This window comes from Diabrotica virgifera, chromosome 9 (assembly GCF_917563875.1).
Source record: "Diabrotica virgifera virgifera chromosome 9, PGI_DIABVI_V3a".
In the NCBI taxonomy this organism is placed as follows: Eukaryota; Metazoa; Arthropoda; class Insecta; order Coleoptera; family Chrysomelidae; genus Diabrotica; species Diabrotica virgifera.
The window spans coordinates 99148603-99161449 of record NC_065451.1 but is presented as its reverse complement, the minus strand read 5'-3'; the positions used below and the strand labels follow the sequence as shown (position 1 = coordinate 99161449).

At 31.0% G+C, this 12847-nt stretch overlaps 1 protein-coding gene across 1 annotated transcript in view; it reads left to right on the top strand.

The window, feature by feature from the left end:
* Positions 1 to 898: 898 nt before the first annotated feature.
* LOC126892818 (uncharacterized) overlaps positions 899 to 12847 on the top strand; it is an 81207-nt gene continuing 69258 nt past the window's right edge. Inside the window, exon 1 of the mRNA XM_050662553.1 lies at positions 899 to 1702. The gene's annotated coding sequence lies outside the window, so the exon portion shown is untranslated. The remainder of the gene's footprint in view (positions 1703 to 12847) is intronic.

The following is a 12847-nucleotide window of genomic DNA, read 5'->3' as shown; positions in this document are numbered from 1 at the left end:
TAAGTCAAATAATCTCCGTACTCCGAAGGTTAATGGTATACAGCCAGTTACGGGAAATTTTTCCTTATGGGTTTTTATTATGTACTTTAACGTAAGATTATAACTTAATTCTTGTTTTCTATTTCTAAAGTTTTTATTTATTTACATTGAATATTAATTTGTTTTGCTGTGTAATCTACTTCCGTAAAAATTGTGTTATGTATTTGATTTAAAATGAATTCAAGAATTTTTTGTAATTGGGCAACAATGTCAACTTAGATCTCTAACGTAGATAATGACGTGCAACGGTAAGTAAATTAGACGGACTGTAGTTACTTTGGCAAATCACTCGTGTAAATGATTTTGATTTAACGTTTTAGAACTGTGAGGTCAAATGACAAAATGAATTGTTTTCCTAGAGTTATCGTTCATCTTTGTAATTTTGAGCACCCTCTGTCGGAATTTAATTTTGGGTATACGTATACCCGGATCTACACGTCTACACGGATTATACGACATTTGACAGAAGCTCGAAATAGAGTGCCATAAGGCTACTCTAAAACCAGTGTTACCAGGTCTAGTGAAATTTCACTAGATCTAGTGATTTTTTAAGAATCTAGTGAAATAGTGATAACTTTTCAAAATAGGCACAATTCTAGTGATTTTTGGAAATTTCCATTATACTGAATATTTTTACTACATTATACCAAAAAAGATATTTTCAGTAGTATTTTTAATACGTTTGTATTAAAATTCATTTAATACTTCCCTGTATTGTTTAAAAATTTCTTTGCAAAGAAAGAAAAATCCCCAGAAATTTGTGATGGCAATTTAATACCTAGTCATAACATACCATAACATTAACAATTAACATAAACAATAAACATGGCAATCCTTAAAAAGTGATGACTGTGATGAGTCAATTCATGATGACGACACTCTCCTCAACTCAAGAGTTTCAAGTGTCAAGAGAAGGACATAAATAAAAGATAATAGTTGTCTAGTTGTGCGGTTTTCTTTGACAATCCATTAGCCCAACTAATAAGAAAATCACGTATGTCTTATTTATTTCAAGGAGATGAATAAATAAACTTTTAATAAGTATTATGATCTCCATCCATGTCCTAGTTACCGATTCCCGCTATTCCCCAAAATAAAATGTTTCATCATAATGGCTACCTTTGTAAAAATCACTTAGCTCTTTATTTATAAATTAATTTTAAATTATGGTTGTTCGGAATCATTACTTCAGCATAAAATTGTAAGGTCTTTTTGCGTTTTAACGAACCTGGATAAGTCAAAAATAGGGAAATCCCCTGAAAATTTTATGAAAGCCCTATGGTTACGAGTATGCGCAGTAACGAAAAATGTGTTACTGCGCATAATTATACGTTATTGCGCATGCGCATAATCTAGTGAAATTCTAGTGATTTTTTTCAGTGAAATCTAGTAACTTTTATAGATTTGACCTGGCAACACTGTCTAAAACCGAAACTGGCGAAACTCGAAACAAATGACAATCGATGATATTTTAATAAATGGTAATTACATGAAAAACAACGCTCGCCCCCAATAAAAAACTATTGTACAATCATCAGTAAGTGAAACAGAATTCATTGATATAAATTTCATATCCGTTAAACCGTCTACCCTTGTTCGGAATTACAACCTTAAATTTGTAATAATGTAATGGCGTGGGTGCTGCTCTTATGATTTTGAAAATGTAAGTAATATGTTATTTAGTTCATAACTACTCATTCATATATTCATAATTTTTTCTTTGTATTTTTTAACATTAATCCTATTCTTAATTGCATACATTTCCACATAAAAAATTATGGCCAATGAAGGTTGCCATAAAATTATAATGCACAAGCACAATATCAAAATCCCAAGCCTCTTTGTAGAGGCCACTTCATATTATTTATTAAGACCCACTTATTAAATTTTGCATCATATTTATATGGAACCACACCCTTTGTGCACAGTGCGGGTTTAACCTAACTTCGGGCCCTGGGCACTAGAGATTTAGGGGCCCCCTTCTTTGCTATTCGTTGTCAATTTTTTTAACAAAAAAACACATGCATTAACTATTCGCGGTGTTCAAGTACTTGGAAGGGAATTGAGAAACGACTGTTCTCGAATAGCAGAGAAATATTGCAACTTTCTTAAATAATTCATATTGTCAATTGAAATTGTCAAATTGACGTACATTTCATATCTACTGTCATTGAAGAAGAAAAATTATATGTTGCTCCACAATATTGATATGATATGCGCTTATTACATAAAGGTAAATTTTATTAGGTAATTGTATTTTGCTTGCAGTACTGCATTTTAGTAAAACTAATTTTATTTACTACATACAATTGTTTACGTTTTAATAACATAACCTGAATCTTATTTTTTTTTATTATTTTTTTGGACTATGGCTTTGACAATTATCCAGTAACCAGGACTAATATAATTGGCCAATATAATTAAAGTAAGAATAAAGTTGCAGAGCGTAGCAATAGGTGTCGCTTTGCCGAACTTGCATGGTCCCAATAAACGTTTATTGTAAAAACCCATACATTTTTAAAAATTTAAAAAAAGATTTTTAAAACAAACGAGAACAATAGCAAACTTCAACTTCAAAAAATATTCAAAAAAATACAAAAAAAAACAGAAAGGTCTACAGAACAACATATGACAAACAAAAAACATTCTAAAAAATATATAAGACAAAAATTAGCTCACTTTTTTTCTTGACTAGGCATTAGCAAACTGCCATATTAATACTCTCAAAATTCAGTTGCTCCACTTCTTCATTTTTTATAATAAGATAGTGATAATGGGCGCGTTCACCAGATGCAAACGTTGGCAATCAGTTTGCGCTTTATGCTTCTGAACGACTTGCTAACGTCAAACATGTTTGGAAAGCGGTCACCATTTTTGCAATCATAAAATATTTATGTTGAACTTTGCAAACTTGTTGACAATTGAAAAAATATGGCGGGAATTCAAATTGTATAGGTATATTATAGAATATATTTATAATGGTTTTATATATATAAAATAACGGCTACTGAAGACATTCAGCTACGTTATTATCTATTAAATCCATTTTCTTCTTTCTCTTAATAAAAAGAATAATTTCAAAAACTTATTAATTGATAAAATTATTTTAGGTTACGTTCAAACCAAACAAGCAAAATGTCAAATTTTAACCTAAACAATAAACCGTTCAGCTCACTGTCAACAAGTTTAAGAATCAAAACGCAAACTGTTGTGAAAGTGTTTACATCTGGTGAACGCAGTCAATGCATCTAGGTTTTCTTGAGCCTTTGACCTTCAATATATGTATCTTTATTCTTTTTAAAACCAAAAAAGACTGATCGCCTGACACATTAGAAATTGGTATCCTCAAATAAACTTGGCACATCCTGGATGACACCAAATTTTCAAATGTTTATTCACATTTTGGCATAACGTTATAAAATGAATAATTTCATTATGCAAGTTCTCTTTGGTTTCATCAACATCTTTTTGATATTCCTCGCATAAAATATTAATTCACTTTTTGACTTCTTCTTTATTTAGCGTAAAAAACATATAACAGCTGATGTAACATCTTTGTAGCATTATATTCTCTTTAAAAGATCTTGAGAAATATTGTGGCATATAACATTAAATGGGTATGTACTTCAATTCTGAATATCTCTTGTCCCTTTAAAATTGTTTCACTGATTCATCGAAAAATGTTTTTTTTTCTTTGTTGTTTGAAGGCCATTTCTATAGAACAGGGGTCACCAATTAGCGGACCTCGGTCCGCATCCTGACCGTAAGCTAGTTTTGTGTGGACCGTAAATAAATTCAGAAATACCTAGTGTTTGGCAATTTTGAAAATGTTTGGTCATGAAATTGTGTACTATGTTTGGCTCAACTTATGTGTGCGAAGCCGCTTTATCAATAATGAACTTTATTAAAAATCGGTAGAGATCTCACTTAACAGATGACTATCTCAAATCCCTAATGAGACTCAGTTGCACTAAACTCACTCCAAACTTCAGACAGGTTGTACATAAAAAATGTAATTTTTCTCTCTGATAATTTAATTTTGTAAAGAGTTTTCCCCCTTATTGTTATACTTACTAATAATTAATTTTGAAATTAAGTAAGCTGTAATATAAAATTGTCATGTGAATTTTTTTAAATTCATTTCCTCTCTACTATATGTTAAGTAGGAGCACTTTTCAGATGTGCATTCAATTAAAATAATTTTCAGATTTAATAAGTTTGCAACAAACACCTTGCATTAAAACTAATGTAGAAAAGATAACATGTTAATTAGCATTTTGTACTATGATCATTTATTTAAATTCCTCAGTTTCCTTTCTTCAAAATTGAAGATGTCTATAAACTTCATTAGTATTCAAAATATAAATTCCTAATTTTTAAAATATTCTTAGTAACAATTAACAATACATACTGCTGTTTTCAAAATATACTGATAATAACATCAAAATAATACACAATGAATTTATATTTTATTTATGGTACCAGGAAAACTTACAGAAAAGTATACAGTAACCAAAAAACAATCAGATATTATTAGTTTTCCTTTCCATATTAGTCCATGTGTGAGGCCACTTTCGTATGAACAATGTTACTGACTCGATTTCTTTGTGGATTCCTGTTCAAAAATGTCCCCTTTAAACAAATCAGAAGGGTGCCGGGTGAAACAATTTTTCAAGCAAATTCAAAATTACTTTTTTTTGCCTCGAAAAATGTATTTTTAGGTTCATTGGGTAATTATAAACAATAAAGGTCTCCTGTCATATTTCTGAAAAGTTGATAGTTTTCGAGTTATAAGCGATTTATAATGTAAAAAATGCGAAAATATGCATTTGCGATGCTTGAAAACACTTGTTTTAATAAAATGATAGATCTTTTTTTATTTAAGATCACCCAAAACACATTTTCTTGTGCAAAAAAGGTAATGTTTTGAATTTGTTAAAAAAATATTAAACAATGTCTACCCAAAAATTTCGCCCGGTACCCTTCTGATTTGTTTATAGGGGATATTTTTTAGCAAGAATCCACAAAGAAGCCGAATCAGAACAGTCAGACACAGGCAGCATAAATCCGGACCCCGGAAGTGTCATAGGTTTTCGAAACGGATCCTCAGGGAAACTAATTGGTGACCCCTGCTATCAGGGCCCCCGTAACCGGGCGTGCAACACGTGCGACGCACGCGGGCGCAACCCCGAAAGGGCGCCAAACCGAAGGTTTGGTAAATGAGAAATATTTATTTTAAATGAGATCATTTTTTTTATACAATCTTAATTTTAATTTTTTCATGGACTCCTATATAAATCAAATATTGTGTTATTACTCAAAAAATAATTAAAATATTATTTTAAATTTGGTGTTAATACACAATTACTACTATTATTGAATTTTTAAAAACAATATAATATCCGAATATCTGTTTTTTAGTATTATTGTTTTCTAAAGTAAAAAATAATATTTATGGTATGGTAGTATGGTGCACAGTTTCAAATATTATTCAATAATTATGGACTGTATCCCAGATTCAAGTCATACAAAACAAATAAGCCTAAGTTTGCGTTATGTTGTATTAAATGATAATTCTAAAAAAGTTCAAATACAAGAGAGTTTTGTAGCTTCGCGAATAATATTTGACACCAAAGGGGAAGGGTTATTTCATTTTGTAGTTGAACTATTAAAAAATTTAAATATACAAGGCATGTGAGATCAAGGGTATGATAACGATGCCAATATGCGTGTATGATAAGAGTATGATAATCCTCGAGCTTTTTTTGTTCCACGCGCTACACATAGCTTAAATTTAGCAATGAATGATGCTCCTAAAGTGTCAAATAAAATAGTAAACTTGTTTAATATACATAGTACAAGAACTTTGCGTATTTTTCTCTTCCTCCACAAAAAGATGGGATATTATAAAACTACATGTTCCTGAGTTAAATCTAAAACCCCTAAGTGATATAAGATGGTCAAGTATGTAGGATAGAAGCTATAAAGCCATTAAAATTTCATATAACTAAAATTTGTGAGAATCTTACGAATATAGCAGATAATGGTACCTTTAACATAGAAATTAGACAGTATTAGAATAATTGATCAAGTCGTAAGTTCGTTAAATAGTAGATTTGATATGATGTTTGGTTATATTTCATCAAATCTAGAAAAACACCCATTTAAATTTAAGCTATCGCTTTCTAGATTTAAAAGCGTAGTCCCAAAATTTCGGACCAAAGTTTTTTAAATGTACTCATTTTTTCGAATGCTGAGAAAACTATAATAAATAATATTTTTGAAAAATTTAAACGCAGAATGAAAGATTACATTATTACCAAGGGCCGAAAGTCAATTAGAATAAACAAAAAGTTTTTTTTAGTGAAATATTTAAAATTAAAGATTATACTAAATTTTCTCTATTTTTCACCCCTGTAACTTATTAAAATAAACATTATAGAAGTTTTCAGTGACTTTCGGCCCTCGGCAATAATATAATCTTTCGTTCTGCGTTTACATTTTTCAAAAATACTTAAGTACATATTAGTCTTCTCAGGCTTCGAAAAAAATGAATACATTTAAAAAGCATTGGCCCGGAATTTTGCGCCTACGCTCTTAATTAATATATTAATGCTTTACTTGTTGTTTGCCATCATCAGCAAATCAGTTACAAGAAAAATAAAATTTAAGTTCTTGCAATTTCTGTTGTTTTATTACAAGTAAAAAATAAAAAATTATAGATTTGATTCATAAGTGGATATAGTAGATTTAAGGGCAAGTGCGCTAAAATATATGCCGCACGCGGGCGCCGCTCAACCTTGCGGGGGCCCTGCCTGCTATAGAATATGTTTGAGATTATTGCCTTCACAAAAAAATATTTTTGGCTTCTAGTTCAATTTCGCTTAATTTATTTCTTACATCTCCAACAAAGCTCAAATGTCATTAATTCTACTCCAATTGACACGTTCAAGTCTACAGTTTCTAACATTTTGCTTGTTGCATTCACTCGATTTAAAATCCTTGCCCAAATCAGTGTCAGTAGATTATCCAAGTTAACCTGTCTCAAAGGTATTCATTTTATTATGCAGTGCCTTGGCTTCACTTCTAACTGCTGATTTTTTGTCTCTATTATTGCTTAACTGGAAAAATATGTTTGATGGATCCATAGTTTTTAAGTAAAGCATTTACAGCGTCAAAAGTTTCTACATGTTTTGTTTTCATCACTTCCAGGAATTCATTGCAAGTTTGCAAAATAACTAAGTTCAAAAGTAAAAAAAAAAAATAGAATTTATTTATCTTAATTTTCTTCATTTTCGGCAGCTGTATTAAAAACTTTAAGCAAAAACACCAGTTTGGAGGCTCAATAAAAAAACCAGTTTTTTTTCTTAAAAAAACCAGTTAGTTTAAAACCAAGGTTTTAAGCATGTTGGTTTAAACCTGCCAACCCTGCGTAAAAATATACTAATGTGTAATTTCGTACAATATGATTGAAAAGTCAGAGTAATAGGTACACATTTGGCGAACTCATAGACAGAAGTTAACCATATTGACAGATGATTACTTACAAAATTTTATTGACATATTTTAATTAAATAAATACCAAACCAAAAATACAATATAATATCAAAATGGCTCTTAAAAGAACTGAATTTGTTCAAGTAAATACCACTGATTATTAAAATTTATAAACTCTACCGAACCTAACCCAGTTTCACTGTCAAAGTGACAGAAATCAAATCAGTCAGATTATAGTTGACCAGCACGATTACTCGAATAGTAGTTTATGCAATCATTACCTCTACTCATGTTAAATGTTTTTCTAAGAATGACATTGGAAGTACAGAAATAGTCAAGTGTGAGTTTAAATTTTCTACTAAATTAATATAACTACGTTGAACAATTGTATCACGGTCTCACTCTGTCATTTATAAATATGTAACTGCATATTATGTCTTGGATAACGTTTTTGCTTTGTAGACAACACTTAATAATCTATCTCTCGTTTGTTAATTATAGAAAAAGGCAGCAAATCCAAAATATTTGCTTGATATGATCGTTCATGGGTATTCATTTTTCTGACTGTATGTATAATAAAACAATGTGTTAAATCCCAGTTGGTTAAAACGTTGTTGTGTGGAAATAAGGCGGTTAAAACATTGTTTTAGAAATAAAAAATAAAGTACATGTGAAATTAAGAAACATACATATTATTAACAAATTAGTTTTACTTGATAAGTTGAAGTGAGTTGATGTGTAAAAAGTGCTCCTCAAAATCCTGTCTTCTGTTGGTAAATACTTCAAAATAAACATTGATTTTTATATCAAAGGAAACTGTATGAAATTCTGTACAAGATCCATTGTTGAATTTTCCAAATTGTGTCTTCTGGTCATCAATTTTATGTCATTACTTCCTGTAGAATTTATAAACATATAACAAAAACTGTAAAACCTCATTAGCAGACAAAAACTCGATTTATTCAAGTTTCATAGGCCAGTATTTGAATATAATTAAACAGTAACAATTATGGTCAGTAAATGTTTAACTTATAAAAATTCTTTGGAGGATGAAGACAAAACCGCTACTTGCGATAGCTGTCATTTAACAATGCATGCCACCGATAATTGCACTGGTCTATGTGCATCAGAATTGAGAGCCGTAGTAATCCAGAAAAAGACTCTAGTATATTTTTGTCTTGAATGTTGATCAGCATTTAAGAAAATACCTGTTTTATTGCAACCGATTGACAAACTAAACATAGAAGTGAATACCATCAAAAATGATATTAAGCAGTTGAGGAAAGAAAAAGATAAGGAAACCAAGGAACTAAAAAATGAACTTGAAATAATAAAAAGCAATTTAAAAGGGAATAGTTTGTCGGATGAAAATACTCTTGAAGAAATTTATGAACGTCAACAACGCTCAAATAATTTGATGGTCTTTAATATGCCTGAATCCAACAACGATATGGAAGCAGTAAAGTCAGTTTTTATGAAAATTACCAATGAGCCCATACCTATTCAAAAGGCTGTTAGAGTAGTAAAGAAGAATAAGTCTGGTAACAGAAGCCTTAAAGTTGTCTTACCCAGTAATTATGATGTCCAAACTATATTAAAAGGCCGTTCAGCATTAAAAGGTTCGCATGTATTCATAACTCCTGATCTAACTCCAAAACAGCAAGCTTATGAGAAAAATATGAAGACGCAACTACAAGACCGGACTTCCAAGTATTTCCCTGTATTGCAGGGGACTTCAACCTACACTGTTCTTGGTCTCATGATAATTTTTGTTCTACGGCAATTTCTGCTCCAGGCATTCCTTTAATCGAAGAAGATGCTATAAATATTATGAATCATATATGTTCCTATCAAAATCTTTTTCAACGCAATAACATCTATAATAATGTAAACTCATTACTTGATCTAGTTTTGGTTCATGATGAAAATTGCATTGTCGCAGAAGCTGATGAGGGATTAGTTGACCCCGATAGTTTCCACCCTCCTTTATGCTTTAATTTAAACTGCGGAGATGTTTTAACTGATGAAATGAAAGCTGAAGGCTTTTTCTACGACTTTAAATCAGCAAATTTTCAAGGTATTTCTGATTACTTAGACACAATATACTGGGATGAAATTTTCAGAGACAAAAGTTTAGATGATATGGTCAATATACTTTATGATGTCTTATATGGCGCTATCGATGTTTATGTACCAATGAAAAAGTTTTATACCAGCAATTTTCCTAAATGGTATACCCGAGAGTTAAGAAACTGCATAATTGCTAAAAAGAAAGCTCATAAGAAATTTAAAGTGACCAGGTTACCATAAGACTATAATGAATTTTCTAGATTAAGGTCGATATGCAAGTCCTTATCAGGTCAAGCATACAATCAGTTTGTAGCAAATGTTGAACATACACTTCCCAGTAACATTAAAAGCTTCTGGATGTTTGTAAATTCTAAAAGGAACAATTCGAACAGCATTAGCATTTAGGAGCATCGGAGCATTCCGAACACTTTAAACCATAATGGCCAAACCAGTCCCGATGGTCCTACCATAGAAAAAAAGTTTGCTCAGTACTTTGCTGCAGTGTATAGTGAGGACGAATGTCCTATTCCAACTAGTGCAAGGACTAACACTAGTTTCAACATTACTGGTTGTGACTTATCTATTTCAGAGGTATATACCAAATTATCCCAGCTAAACATACATAAGGGTCTAGGGCCTGATGAAATCCCACCCAAGTTACTGAAATACTGTAGTTTTAATCTTGCTTGTCCCTTATTCTTTATTTTTCAAAAATCATTACAAACGAGTGAATTCCCTCCATTTTGGAAGGTTAGTTTTATATCACTGATATTCAAGAATGGCGATAGAAGCAGGGTTACCTATTAGTATCCTTAATACTATACCTAAACTGTTCGAGAGTTTAATATGACATTGTGACAAAATTAAGCCTACTATACAAAATGTAATCATTGAACAACAGTATGGTTTTGTTATGGGGAGATCAACTGAAATTAACTTGTTAAATTATACCTCGTTCTTAAATGAAGCATTGGAAAGCAAACAACAGGTAGATGCGATTTATACAGATTTTTCCAAGGCATTCGATAGGGTCAACCATACGTTATTGTTACATAATATCGAACAGTTAGGTTTCTCTGATCCTCTGCTTAGTTGGATTCGAAATTATCTATTAGATAGAAGAATATATAATATTAAGAATTATTTCTCTAATGAAATTATAGTTAAATCGGGGGTACCTCAAGGCTCCCACTTAGGACCTATTCTTTTTAATTTATTTATAAATGACATAAATAAAAGTTTCAATTTTGCTCAATTTCTTCTATTTGCTGATGACCTTAAATTATTTCATATAATTACCTCTGATTTGGATCATTACAATTTGCAATCAGATCTTAATGGCCTTGTGGAATGGTGCTCACTTAATGGTATGGACTTAAATGCAAACAAATGCCATGCTATAACTTTTACTCGACTAAGAAACTTTGAGAATAATTCTTACTATATACGGGACACTAGGTTACAATAGGGAACTTGCACATTTTTTTTTTATTAGATAATAATGTTCAGTTTTGTTTAAAAATGAGATTTCCAAAATTTCACGCTTCAAAAACTCGTAATAACTTAGAAATACATATTTAAAGTCTTCAGCGGTATAAAATAGTTCAAACGGCACGTGAGGTCACATAGTTTTGCATTAGTTTTTATTATGGTTATATTTCTCTGTGTCTAGGTACACGCTAACGTGTACGCAAATAAAAAAGTTAGGTAGATGTGAATTAAACTTCATCAAGCCAGTGACGTCATTATTTAGCTTGCGCAGTGACTATATATCGTCGGTATACTTCAAAAACTGACCAAGTCAAATTTTGTCAGTTTTGAGTTAACTTGACTAAGTCACTAAGAAACGTTGTTAGTTTTACCAGAAAAATTGACCAAGTCGTTTAAACGTAATACAACCGTCAAACAAAACTCGTCTATAATGACTATGTGCATAAGACAATTTTTTGTTACATACAAAACTGACTAAGTCAACTTAGTCACTTTTGGCTGTCAGCAGATTGCACTTGTCCGTTTATTGCGTATCGTTATTTTATGATTCAGAACTGTTTAGACTTTAAAAAGAGTACGACATTTTATACTTTAACAGTAAGATTTATAAAGTATATTGCAAATACCATCCTCAGATGTGTCACAACTATACTATTATTGTAAATTGTGTGTTTACAACTTTACAATGTATGAAGCGGCACCTCCAAATAATGCGCAATGTTATACTTGGACAGAGATTAATGGTCAACGCGGAAACTCTGAAATTGGAATAGCATTGATCAAGTAGATAAAAACTCTGCAATAACATGATCAAAATGCATCACAGAGATCAGTTTATATTCTGAGTTATCAGAGATTTTTATATTCGTTTAGTGCCGCATTAATTTGTATGTTGTTATAACATACACATTAAGATTTTGCAGCATAATTTTATGGAGAAAGGAAATTCGCACATGGAGGTAAACTCAATGCACTGTGCCATATAGTCTGTTAATAAAAATGTTGCCATTTTTACAATGAACGGTCTGTTGAATATTTTCAAGCTAGCCCGTTCTACAAGACGCAACAAAAAGAGCGGTGCCTACAGAGTTGAAGAATTTTACGGTTTTCAGACTTTTTCAATCTTAAGCACAGCTGTTCTTAAAAAAAGAGACTACGGTTAAAATGGAAACAAAATATCGTGATTAAAATTAAAATTTATGCGTTACTCTTAGAGTATGTGGCAAGGTCAGACCAGTTGTTATTCCTAAGAACATTCCAATGTTATACAAAAGACTTTTGTCTATACCAGAGCAAAATAAAAACAGCCTCCTTGCGTAGAAACACAATTATTCCGCAAGAGTTCCATGAGTGGTATAAATCGATTCCAGTAGTCAAAAAAAGTTTTTGAAAGCGACGACACAGAAACTGATTAGATTTTAATTTTTTTTATGTACAGACCGTAGTTAAAAAATATAATTTCCTAATACGGTTTTGCTTATATTGACCAAGTCAAATTTCTAATTTTTTTCGACAACAAAAAGTGACCAAGTACAATTTTTTTTTGAATTGTTCAAAGTCCACAATGTTTAAATATCGTTGTTAAAAACTAAAATTTCTAATACACAGGATATCAAAATTGCAGCCATACATAGCTAATATCCGATTTTATAAACAACTTTCAAGTTAAACTTTAATTTCTCGAATACAATAATTTTTGACTTGATCAGTTTTTGCAGTATGCCGACGATATTTTGGTACATGCTATTTT